The sequence below is a fragment of the Emydura macquarii genome, unplaced genomic scaffold (genome assembly GCF_026122565.2).
Source record: "Emydura macquarii macquarii isolate MOO-44397 ecotype Brisbane River unplaced genomic scaffold, CSIRO-AGI_Emac_v2 contig_3451, whole genome shotgun sequence".
Taxonomy (NCBI): domain Eukaryota; kingdom Metazoa; phylum Chordata; order Testudines; family Chelidae; genus Emydura; species Emydura macquarii.
The window spans coordinates 6,656,933-6,669,810 of NW_027133588.1; the positions used below are offsets into that span (position 1 = coordinate 6,656,933).

The following is a 12,878-nucleotide window of genomic DNA, read 5'->3' on the forward strand; positions in this document are numbered from 1 at the left end:
AGGCCTCTGACCTGAGTAGCCACCTGATCCATATACTTTCTGTGCCAACAACTACAAACTATGTATATGATTGGTGTCCGGTCTGTCCAATGTGAATTACACCTGTGAAGGGAGAAGTATAGAAATCTGGAAGTTTCATACAAATAAGTATTTATTTATGTATTTGGTAACTAGACTAAACTTTATTTTACATAACTGACAGCAAGTGTCCAGAATATTTGAATTCAAATATCTCAGGTGTTCCATATTGATGATGGAAAAACTTTCCTGTCCCTTCCTGCCTTGGCCAGGTTTCTCCCTCCCCCCCACCTCTCTCTGACCTTCATTCCTTGTCTGGTTTCCCCCACTCTATCTCCTTCTGTAGTGAGGGAAACGTGATGTCTCATTCTTTGGCCGGTTGGCCCCATTTCTGCCTTTCTCCAAGGACTCATGCCTTCGTGGAGGTCCCTTTCCGGTAAGATGGGCCTTCTGCAATTTAGAAGATCCAGAAGGCCTAGCGTGCTATCCTCAGACACTGAATATACCGTGAATGACATTTTAGAGTGCGCATTGAACAGTAACTCTTACTTTATGTGGGGTGGCGGTTTACAGCTTGTCTATGGCTTGAGTCCATTAGTCCACTGATAATTGAAAAAGGGGTGTGTTCTAATGAATGGGGTATCACAAAGGAGATAACCTGAGCTGGATGAATAATAAGTTTATTCACAAATTCTTAGGTACTAAAAATGCCGTAATTCTCAATTCTATTTGGACAAATGGTAAAATATTTCACAAAAATTGTCATTTCTTTTTCATTTGTATCACAATTTCATTTTCTTAAATTTTAAAAATTCTGGTCCATTCCACAGTTGACTGAAAAATTGGGAGGGGGTAAATGAGAGAGATGAGCACACTTTTTTCATTTAAACCAAATTTGGTATATTTGACAAGCTCTAGATATGATGCCCTGGAATAAGGGATGACATAAATTCCCCAATGCTAATTCAGAGGCAACTCTTGAAATGCCAGGATCTTTAGACTATATCTAGGGGACTTTTATTTCCACTGGAAATGGGACCTTTACAGGACAGAAGATCTTCATGGGGAAACCCACAGCTCTGGAGCTGCAAGTACAAACCAAAGACTTTTCTTTTCAGAATTTCAGAAAACTTGCACAATACTTTCTCTCTTAAATTTAGAGTCAAGTGTGCCTTTTTTGGCAAATGGGGTTATGGATGTGTGAAATATGCAACTTAATTTCCATTTTTATCCATTTCATTCAGTGCCACTTTCTGATCAAGTCAAAACACTTTTACACAATTTGTGTGAAATATCTTTCATTCACTGCCTACATTGATTATTCTCTATACAAATTTTCTCTGAAAATCCTACCCTATGGTAACCTCCCACTGACATAAATCAATCTTTTTCTGTGAGATTTTTCAGCATAAGTTCTCCTCCAGATGCCTCTTCCAAAGAACATCGTGTCTTCCTTGGCTCCCTATGTGGCATCAACAGGCCATATAATACTAGCCATATAATACTAGCCACGTACAAGACTCTCATTGACCTCAATGAGTAATGGATGAGCTGCCTAATTTGTGAAAGTAATCTGGGGCTCTCCAGCTCTTATGTAATTTACCTCCCATCCTGGAGTCAGAGAGAGTTTCATATATGCATTTTGCAATGTGCTCATCAGGGCTGGAAAATCTGATGGTTGATTTCTTTATGTGGCAACCTGCCCAATGGGAATTGTAATGACTTATTTCATATAAGTCATTTTTAAAAGCCATCAGGTTGAAAACAACTAGACACTACTCACGTGGATCAGATTCAACACCCTGACCTAAACTAAAATCTCCATGCCCTATTACCAGTCATCTGAGCCCCCATTCAATCTCCACTTTATCATTTTTGTTCTTCCCTAATGAAATTTAAAGCATTCTAAGTACCTAAATAAATATTTTAGGAAGTAGTATGATAGTTAAACAGATTTGATCTACAGCCAAAGTACACATTCGAGCGAGCCTAAACTAAGAAATGCAAATGGGGCATGAGTCCAAGAGGAAATACGCAAGACACATTTCCACTTTTGAACTGCAATGAAACTGATCTGACATCTCAAGGCTGTAATTTTTTTTCTTTAAAAAATCAGAAATAGAGAAACAGATACAATTGCCAGCTTGTAAGAAAATACCATTTGAAAACATTATACATATAGCTCTATTGAAGGTGTGACCTAATCTTGATTGCGTAAGTATGAATGGCTACAACTTGCTATTCATTTTACAGGAAAGCGCACAGTGTGATGCAGGGTCTCTAATCTGCATGTTCTTTGAGCTCAACCTACGGTTCTGTCAATACCACTCCTTTTGCTTTCTTTGCCCATTCCTGACTCTGTTGCATTCCTGGACACTCCCCGTGGTTAGTCTTTCATTTAATATTCACCTCCCTCTTCTCCTTCAAATCACACAGGGCCAGATTCTAACTCATATTTGTTTGACATTGAAGATTACCCTTTCTACTGACTGCAATAAGTATTATCCATTGTGATTAGGAAAAGCAGTGTTTGGTCCGCTGAAAAACTGCACCTTGCCTGCCAGGCCTGTGTGCATTAATGTACAATGATAGGGAGACTAGCTTGTGGGGTACCTGTGCACACCTTTAGATGTTAAACAAATAACTGGTGGTCTTTTCTGCCACGGATGTCCCCATTTTATTTGCTTAACAAGACCAAAAAAAATTCTCACATAAAAACAAGTTTGATATTTACATGAGGGCTCAAAAAAAAAAAATAGAGTACTTCCTAAGGAGATCTGGCATTGCTACCTTTTTCTCTTGAGCAAATAAGTTACTTATTAAACTTGGCAAATTAAGCCCATCACTAACATTAAAATAAATAAATAAATCCAGATGGTGTCGTCTTACTCCCTACCTGAGAGTTTAGAAATGTTTTTTCCTAGAGCTGGGCAGAAGACTAAGCTGTTGTAGCAACTTTCAAGGTTTCAAAATATGTTCTGTATTTAGTTTCAACAAAATGGCATGCTTGTGTTCTCTTCCCTCTTCTTACAGTATCTAATGGACAGGGGTTGCCTACTGGCTTTGTAGGGTTATCCTTTCAGGAAAAATTCGGGGGGGAAGGGGGAGACAAGGTTGTCAGCATATAAAACATGTGACTATATTATCCTTACAAAAGCACATAAGCAGTGGAAGCAAGAATTATCTATATACAGAGCTGATCATGTAGGATAAAGAGGAGAAAGTTTTTAAAAAAAAAAAAAACACCCAACAACTTTATCTTCAATCTTATGAGGGGTGGGACAAGAAGTGAGTGAGACGCTGTTTTCAGAAATAACACATGAAACACTGGAACAGCTGTTAATGCTGTTTGAGTACCTGTGACCTGCAACTCTAGAGAGATACCACTTTTTACCTGAAAACAAGAAGCAGAAGAACTAGATACTTAAATGTATGGAGCTGAGAACTCTGGCAACATGTCACTTCAGAGACACAAAGATTCCCTAATAAAAGGCAGGATCATTTGTAGAACATATGATTCCAGTTTACAAGCAAGAGTAAGAGAAACAAATCTAACCCTAAAAAAAAAAAAGTCTTCAAACAGCAAAAGCAGTTGCGAACTGTCCAGGGAAAAGATTAAAACAGTGACTGTCTCTAGTGCAGAACAAATACCCAGACTCAAACGAAAGAAACACAGAAAACAGGACAGACTGACTGAGAATGTAGGCATCATAGTCCAGTGTCTGTACTGTGGAAAGCAAAATGAAAGGCAGAGAGAAAAATGGCTACCCTGTGGGCAATGGGGGTAAGGGATGCTGGGAGTGGACTATTGCGTTGAATGCAGACAAGCTGAAGCTGATGGGAACTGAAGTTCCTCTACATTGGACATCTGACCTCTGCGGGACCCTGGCCAGCACTCGAGAAACTGAGAGCCATTAAGGAAATGGGCAGCCCAAAGGATGTGAAGGGAGGCCACTGGCTTATAGGTATGGGCAGAAGTTAGATGGTGATGGTTATCCGAGCCCTGCGAACGCCGGAGACAGTAACACAGCATGCCGCACTGTCCCAGAATGGTCCGCGAAGCTGGGAACAGGCAGTTGGCAGAGTGAAGAGAAGCATGCGAGGCACCAATCCTGAAGTACCACAATTCTGTGGAGCAGCTAGAGCCATAGTGGAACTCCTCAGAAGGAGGTCTGCGAGCAGTGCTGATACTCGGCAGCCCAACGCAGCCCCGTTCGGGATATGCTCAGATAGCAAAGGAGCCGCTGGCTGTGCTCTCTGGTATGGAGCAGTTCCAACAGTTCACCTGTGGGCACAAGGTGGACATGCAGACTGAGTGCATCCAACCAACTATAATGCAAGTTGAAACTGCAGCGCTATATTGTGAGACTAAGGTACTGCCTGGAAAAATCAGTCCTGATGGTAGGTATATATGGAGCAGGGCATACCTCCCAGAGGATGAGTGTTTTGTTGACAGGAAATTGAGTAATTCCTGCCAATTTAAGAGTTGAAATCATGAGATGGATCCATGCTTCAGACCAGGGGATAGAGGCATGGCTGAGATGAGCCAGTAGCGTATCTGCTGGCCTGGCATGAATGCCATCTGAGAGCAACCATGGAACAGCAGGAGATGTGCAAAGAGTAAAACGATCAACAGAAGGAGACTTTACAACCTCATGAAATCCTAACCCTGATGAAAGATTGGAACAGACCTGTTCACTCTTAATGCCGGGACTACATAGTCGCAGTAGATTACTGTTCCAATTTCCGGGAGATGGACTGTCTGAAGGACATTAAGGAAGAACTGAGATCAAGAAACTGAAGGCATGGCATACCGGGCATGCTATGTTCAGACAATAGGCCACAGCACACTGCAGCAGAAATCAAACAATGCAGTGACAAATGGGTATTTGAACACCATGTCTGTCCCTGGCTACCCACAAAGCAAAAGGGAGGCAGACTTAGCAATAAAGACAGTGAAGAGATTAATGGACAAGGCAAAACAGATGTGAAGGAACCTTACCTGGCAAGGTTTGATCATTGCAATACACCCTCTGAGGAAGATGTGAAGGAACCTTACCTGGCAAGGTTTGATCATTGCAATACACCCTCTGAGGAACTAGAGAGTAACATAGCACAGAGACTTAGAGGTTGGGGAAACCAAGACTGCTTCCCAGGAAGGACAGTCTGCTGCAGCCCTATGGAGGAACAGACTGCACACAGAAGCAGTTAAGAAAATACCAAGCAAAGCAGGTACCAGCTACAATAAAGGAGATGTGGATCTCAGGCCACTATGAACAGGTGAGCAGGTCTGGGTCCAACCATCGAACAGACTCAAAGCAATGACAAAAGGCAACAATCCAACCTGTAGTGGGACACAGATTTATATGAGCCAGCTATGGACTCAGGACACCAGTGGAGACCAAACCAAAGACCACTGTGGAGTAGTGCAGACCGAGCCCAGGTGAGGACCAGGACGACATAGAAAGGGCTTCTGCCATTGTGGTGGTTGATGTGGTTGACAGAAATGGTGTGTATATGAGGGTGTAATACAGGGCAGCACCCAACAGAACGAGGCACCAACGGAATGGAAGCAACAAGACATGGGAGACCAATTCAAAGATCCACCGAACAGCCCGCAGTGGGATGGAAGTAAAGGTTATGTCCGTAGCGTGGGCCCAGTACTACTAACCTCTGGCCCCAGCAAGCAGCAAAAGCCTGCCCAAAAGACACAACAGTTGTTTAAAAGGAAAGCTGTAGAAGCCTGCTTGGAACTGGAGGGTGCAGCACAAGTTGCAGAAGGGAAGAGCTGGGAAGCACGCCGAAGTCAATGTGTACGTGGAGAGAATGCGAGTTGCAGTTGCAGCGTTTCTGTAAATAATTCACTTTATGAAGAGCCAATTTGGTTTTACACCCATAAAGTCTTAGGTTATTACCCAGCACGTGGTACGTGAATTATGGCCCTATGAGCAAAGGTACCCTTGAACCCAGGCCACCATGCTGCTATTGCTGCTCTGTTCAGCTGCCGCTCACAGGATGGTGTTGATTTTTGCCCGCAAACCTTAGCGCAGACACGTGAGCCCTTCATTTTAAAACAAAGGAAGCTGTTGCCAGGAGTTCTTCAGAAGGGACATTCAGATCCAGATTTCCTCCTTGGCCACAGTAGCGCAAATCTGTTTACCTTACGTAATGCTGTAAAGATCTTTGTTTTTCCTTGGAAGGGAGGGCTGTGGTGGTGTGGGCGTTTGCCCCCAGGGTGTGGCTTTGTTCAGTGGTTTTCCTCCAGCTGGTTCTATTTCAGGTCTGGAGAGGCTGATGGTTCTTTTCTTGCTGGTGGCAGTGTTCGTGGCACCCAGGCCCCTTGACAGGTACTTTGATACATATTACAAATCAAATACAAATTTTATGAGACCCCACAAGAATCCTCAGACTCTCTCCCCCCCAAAATACCTGCCCCAGGAATAGTGCTTTGATGGGGAATAGAAGCTGTCTATACTGGTGGGTGAAGCCTGAAAAATCACTTTGCAGACACACCCAAGAACGCTAAGGCTGGTTCTGTTTTGTTAGAATCCTAGCCATCGAGGCGTCACAGCACAGATCTTGTGGCTCCGTGTCCTAGCTTTTGGGGGAGCCCGGTCAGTGAGCCGGACCCCCGAGTGGTTCCACTCTCCCTTAATGGTAGGCCACGTAGTCTCAATCAATGCCTTTGAAACCGAGCCTCTGGGCTTCACTACTCCTGCTTCACACCATGAGCTCTGTCCAGCAAATCCAACTGAGAACCTCAGTCCCTCTTCAGGGACCAATGCACCTCCGAAGTATTTGCAGTGACACCAGGAAGCCTTTTCAAAAAAGAGTAGGGTGTTGGTCAGCTGGCACACAGCATCGGGAAGTCTTTAAGTTAGCATAATCTATCCTGGCCAAGCCAACTTTCCACCTGGCCAAATTGCCCTGGAATCCATTTTTGGCCCTCTCCCTCTGTCTTGGTCAGTCCCAGGTGTGAGCTGCTGAGTCTCTCAAAAGCCAACTTGTACCTCTCCTGTCACCTCAGTTCAGTCTTCTCACAGCCATGCTGAGTTCACGTGCTGCACCTGCCAAAGTTTCTGGTTAGGTGTTCAGTTCCTGGGGCTCTTACTGTACTTCTGGATTCTCCATTGATATGGATCAGCTTAAGCCAGTGCTTTAACAACCTATTTGTTCCACCCCAGATAGTTACGTGACCCAACACCTCATGTCTCCGCTCTGCCCCAAGGGCAGCTTTAACCTTTCTTCAGACACTGGTTAGCAATAAAAAGAACAGAGGAATCCTAAAAATATTACAGAAAATTCCCACTTTGTCACAAGAGATAGTAAAAACTAATGTTTAATTTTTTTATTAACTTAATCACTTTCTTTTAATATAGTTTATAAATAAACTGTTATGTACATATCACTTATCTAAATATGGAACACTTGTATTTTAATGTTTGCTTTCTCACATTTGTTTTGCTCACTTTTGTGGTTTTTCATTGTGCTATCCTTTCTTGTGTCAAATACAATCAGATTTCCTGGGTAGTAGGTGTCCAGAAAAATGTTTGTTCTTATCATCCATATCAGTACGGGGAGTACCCGTGTGAAGAGTTCCACCTTTGCATTGGTTATAAAAACAGTGGGGCTTTGTTTTCCCAATTTGCTTCCCCCTGCATTCATATTCAGAGAACAAACATTGACTTTATTTTTGAGACACATACCAGCTGCTGTAAATGGCAATGCTTTCTTCCACATGGCCCAGAGCACGCAGATCTCATTTTCTCCAGGTTGTCCCCCTGATGAACTGTTGAAGTTCACTGTAGGAGTTGTTCTAGGTTGTGGCTGTGTTCTCAGTATAAAATGGCATACAGGCTCCGAGTACAATACCTCCCAGCCTGCCAAATAGGAGGTACAATGAGCAATGTAAACTGAAGTGGAAACTATTAATGGTGCCGTATTTTTGTTTCTTTCAGGGTGTCTTTCCATCATGATTGAACACTGTTGGTGTCAGTTGCTTCACAATGCAGGCCATAGGCATGCGCACGGGCCACAAGCCTTTTCGACGTGCCTGTGGCGCCGTCTCTGTGTATAAAGCTGCTGCCGAAAGACCGGAGGGCGTGGGATCTTTCGGCGGACGGAGCCGTGATTCTGTTAGATGGAGAGGAGGACTTCAGAACTGAGTGCGAAGAGTGGTTGTTGAGGGTTGTCGTTGTCCTCCTCAGTTGGCAATTCAAGTTGGACCAAGGAGTTTCAAGGTGAGGGTCACATCCTTGGGGGAGAGTTTACACTCAAGTTAACTTTAGCCGAGTTCCTGTTTCATTACTAGCTGAAGCCTTTCTCCAGCTACAAACCTCTCCATGCCATGGGCTAGCCAGCTTGAGCTTAAAGGGCCACAGCTCAAGTTCACTGTGCTGTGAAAACACCGTCATAATTTTGGTCTCCCTTCCCCTTGCTCCAGGAGGAAGCAAGTTCTGCCAGTCCTAGTGCCCATTTCTTCCCTCTGAGGGTTCAGCTGTGCCAAGACTCCCGCCATTCTCCTGCCCACCCACCTGAGCTAGAGGCAGAGTAGCAATCTAGCACCGCATGCCCCCTGTACAGGCACACTGAGCCCTGAGTGAATGCTCCTGGAAATATTCTTTGTGGAATTCACCCAGTGCTGGACTGCAAGAAGGGGCAGCTGAGATGCACTATAAGTTGGGGAAGACATTTGTTTCTAAGCTTATTGTGAGTCAGGCCCATTGGTGGTTCACTGCTTTGTCAGCAACTCTTGTCAGGTCTGACATGTCGTTACACCTCACCCACTGTGGTCATAATCTGTATGTAAAAGGGGTCATGTAAGGTATTGTGTACAGACTGGTAACACATGGGTCCTGAAAACCATTGTGTGGTGTGTGTGTGTATGTACAGAGATGCACAAAGTTATAAAGTGCTAGAATTATGTCCTTAATGTGTTTAGCAAGCAATGCATAAGCCCAATCTGCTTTAAATAAAGTATGTGTATTTCCTTGTCTGATCAGCCTGGGCATTAGACAATGAAAGTACATTGACATGCGAGATACCCAGGAGAGCAAGTGGAGAAAGATGACCACTTAATCGTCTCAGAGAATGGAAACTGCACCTCCAGAAAGCTTTGCTGCCTCTGAAACCGGGTCAATGAACTTTGGGAAAGTATAGGGGGAGAGATGCATTTTGGCATCCTTCACCTGAACAGACAAAGGAATGGAGCACTCAATCTGTGAAAGGGCCTGATCAGAGAACCTGCTCAGCCATGCTGGAAAAAAGATTTAGCGAGAAATACTTCTTTGCTTAGATGGGGTTTTAGAATCTCTTGTCCAATTAGTCTTTAGAAGCATATTTTTACTTCTGTTTGCTTGCCAGCCTTCTATCTCTTTTCTTATACGTAGTATCACTTAATCCTATGTCCTTTTCTCTAATAAATGTTAGTTTTACTATAAGCCAATTCAGTGCACTAGTTGAAGGGAGCTAGCAGGCTTCAGTGTATAGTCTCCTTAAAGCTTCTGTAAGTGTTCAGGGAAAGGGCTGGATATTACAGAACAAATGGCTTTGGGGAAATTTGGGACTGGGAAGGTCACTCTGCAAAAAAATAACTGGGCTGTGGAAGCCAGGGTGCAACATGCATGCTTGTCTGCTGGTGCTACAGGAGCACTACAACCATTTAAGGCAACCATTTAAGGCACCCACAACTGCAGGGCAGAAGATGACACAACATTTTACTGGTCTGGGTTGAAGCCCAGAGCATCATGCTTACAACAATGGAAACTTATAACTACAAAATTAACTTAATTAAGCTTTCTAATGCCTTGCTACCTGTCAACATACTGGAACAGTTGAGCCACAAGATAGAAAAATCTTGGAGGGTCCCCTGAAAACTGAAATTGCTGTAAGTGTAGGAGTTCTGTTCCAGAAATAAATAAAACCAGTAACGACACTGTTTACTCATTGTGAGCTTGGGGCAATGACGTCACCTTCGCTGACTTTTTAAACTTTTGCTTGAAGCACCACTGCTCTGAGCAATAACTCTCATTTCCACAGGCACACGCTCTCTCCTTCCCACCCCAGAGGCCATTGCATCTTGGAAACCCAGTTGGGTATGGAGAAAACGAAACAGCATTGTTATGTACAGTGTAAATCCGAGGCAGTGCTGTTGTGCAGCGTGAGGCACAGTGTAGACTTTGTACAGCTATGTCAGTGTTCAGCGTGGTGATGCCTGTGTAGGGTAACACCAGGGGCACAACTATAATTCTTTTGAAATAGGCACATAATTCCCTCCAGCCATTCTTACATTGGCGCTGTGTGATTGAAATGTCCAACGCTGACAAATTGACTGCAATTTGGGGAACGTCATCTTTAAATTAAAAGAAAAAAAAAAAGTGCTGCCCAAAGAAACAAAATGCTAATGGGCTTAAGTACATGAGGTTGTGGCATATTTCCACTGGAAAAGTAACGTGATGTAGCATTGCAAAGGGAAGGAAGATACTTCTGCCATAGGAAGAAAAGTTCACAGCCATAAACACAGCAAGAGATGAATCTGATCTTCTTGCACTATTGTCATAATCAGAGTAATTGCAGTAATCTACTGAGAGGATTTTTTAAAGGACAGGGGGTTACTAAAGTACAAAGCAGCAGTAACTGTGTGAGACTCAGTCTCTGAACCCAAAAAAAGCATAAGAAATGAGGAACAAGATTGCTGTGCAAAGGGGTATTTCCAGCTTTAAGAACTTCTTATGAGTAGAATTGAAGTAACCAATCAATTATCTGTCCAGTCTGTCTATTGCAGGTGTGTGTAAAGCATCTGTCAAGATGATAGCAAAACACAAAACAGTTAGAATAGCAAAACTGAGCCCACATATCCTTTCCTTCCTTCCTATTACTCCTCTTTGTCTCCTGGATCTCCTTAACAGGCCTAGTCAGTCAGATCTGAACATGCTTACGGTCAGGGATAGTCTGATCTTTCTATAAAATTCTATAGCTGGGATGCTGCTACGAAGAATACCCTGCCCATGAGGTCTACCTAACTGCAGGATGATGAGCTGTCTCTCTCACACAGCCCTAGGTGCTTTGCCAATCACTCTGTTCATCAGAGCAGGTCATTTTGTTAGAGCGCTTTGGACTTTTCCAGAGCACTTCTCACCTTCATGACATTTTTACAAACTGGAACTAATCCTGCCAATCCTTCTTGCTCAAGGAGTCAATAGAGAGTGGGGCTTAGCACTGTGGGGCTGCTGACTCCAGCCCCTAAACCCCACTTTGAAGATACTGAACTCCTGTCATTGACGTACCAGTGCTTCATGTTTTATGACCAGTGGCATGACGGCAAAGAGCCTTGATCATAGGATGGCCAAGGGAATATATGGGAGCTACTTCACCGTTGCTACCAAATCTCTTTGCTTTAGTCTTTGTGCAAAAGAATATTTGGAGCTTTTGTATATTTGTATTCCTTAGTTTGACTGATCATCTGTTCCCCTCCTTCAACAAGACTTTTCTTTTAAATCTGCTGTATAAATTTCTCCCTCACCTGCTTTTTTTTCCTCTCGCAGAAAAGATAAAGCAAAAATCATCTGCAATGACTTTGTAACGATGCCTGGTACCTCCAGTCAGTCTGCTTCTTTGTTCCCTCTCTGCACCCATAGGAGTTCTCACTAGCATCTCTTTTGAGGACTTTTCTTTACCCACCATCAGGGTAAAATAAAAATTGCAGGGATGTGGGGGCAGTGGTCAGCATCTTCTAGAACATCATATAAGATTATATTATCCTGAAAAAGCTAGAACATGAAAAGTCAGAGGGGCAAGCCAAGGTCGGGAGGCAACTACCCTCTCTTCTCCACATAGCCAGGTGGCTACTCACACTTTTAACTACCTCCAGCAAGAAGATAGGCATAATGTTCTCTTAGTAAACAACTGAGGAGACTTCCACAAGAACTCCATTTATTTTTAGGTTTCTTCTGTGTACTATACTACAACAAAGTACTTTATCTTCCTGAACCAAATTAATTATCCATTGTTGTTTACTCATTGTTTTTATTTCCCATATCCCTCTGAAGACATTACCTGTTTGTGCTGTCTCCTGAGCCTTCAGGAGGGGTAGGTAGGCCTTGGGTAGGAGCCTTGTGCAGAACCTCCTGAAATGTTGTTAACTCTTAAATCTCCCAACGCTTACATTTTGTGTGTGTCAGGGCTGTGCTCAGAGTATTACAATAATTAGTGAATCCTACTATCTGTAATTCTATATGGATAAATCAGTTGGTAACCATGCCAGTTAGCTGCACCCAGTGACTTAATCAAGGAACAGCAGGGAGAGAGGGTTTTTGGTCTATATTTGATTCATTTTCTTTTGATGTCTGTCTCATGCCCATAAGGCACTGTCATTTGCTTATAGCAATGGACTCTGGCAATTAATGTTCAGAATTAGTACCAAGAGCATAGCAAACTGAAGATTGACTCCAGCTCACCAATGAGAGACACCTTAACTAGAGATTCAAGAGGGAAAAAGCAGATGAGTGTATTCTTAACATTTCTTGTCAATTAAAAATAGCCTGTCTCCCAAACCTCAAAGCAAGAAGGGGCAACCCTTTGCTAGTTAGCCATTGTAAATCTTTTTTGCGCTACTCCATTCCGCAATGCCGGTGCTGTCGACAAGCTGCATGCAAAACATTGATTCAAAACCTGAAACTAGGTAAAAAGGCTTTGGGATTCATTTCAATCCTGAAACATGGGTCTAGTTCTGAGGTCTATGAACCTTTTGGGCAATACTAAGCCAATTTCTGATTTCACGAGAAACCATAGGAAACTGACTTTGGATGGCTTGAACCCCAAATGAGGTGATTTAGACTGAGGCCTTGTCTTCACTGCTAGAA

General features: G+C 43.2%; 1 long non-coding RNA gene across 1 annotated transcript; it reads left to right on the top strand.

Moving 5' to 3' along the window:
* Positions 1–7,980: 7,980 nt before the first annotated feature.
* LOC137144452 (uncharacterized) lies at positions 7,981–9,288 on the top strand. Its single transcript, XR_010917408.1, has 2 exons — positions 7,981–8,258; positions 9,021–9,288. It is a non-coding gene; the product is annotated as an uncharacterized lncRNA (long non-coding RNA).
* The last annotated feature ends 3,590 nt before the right edge of the window (positions 9,289–12,878 follow it).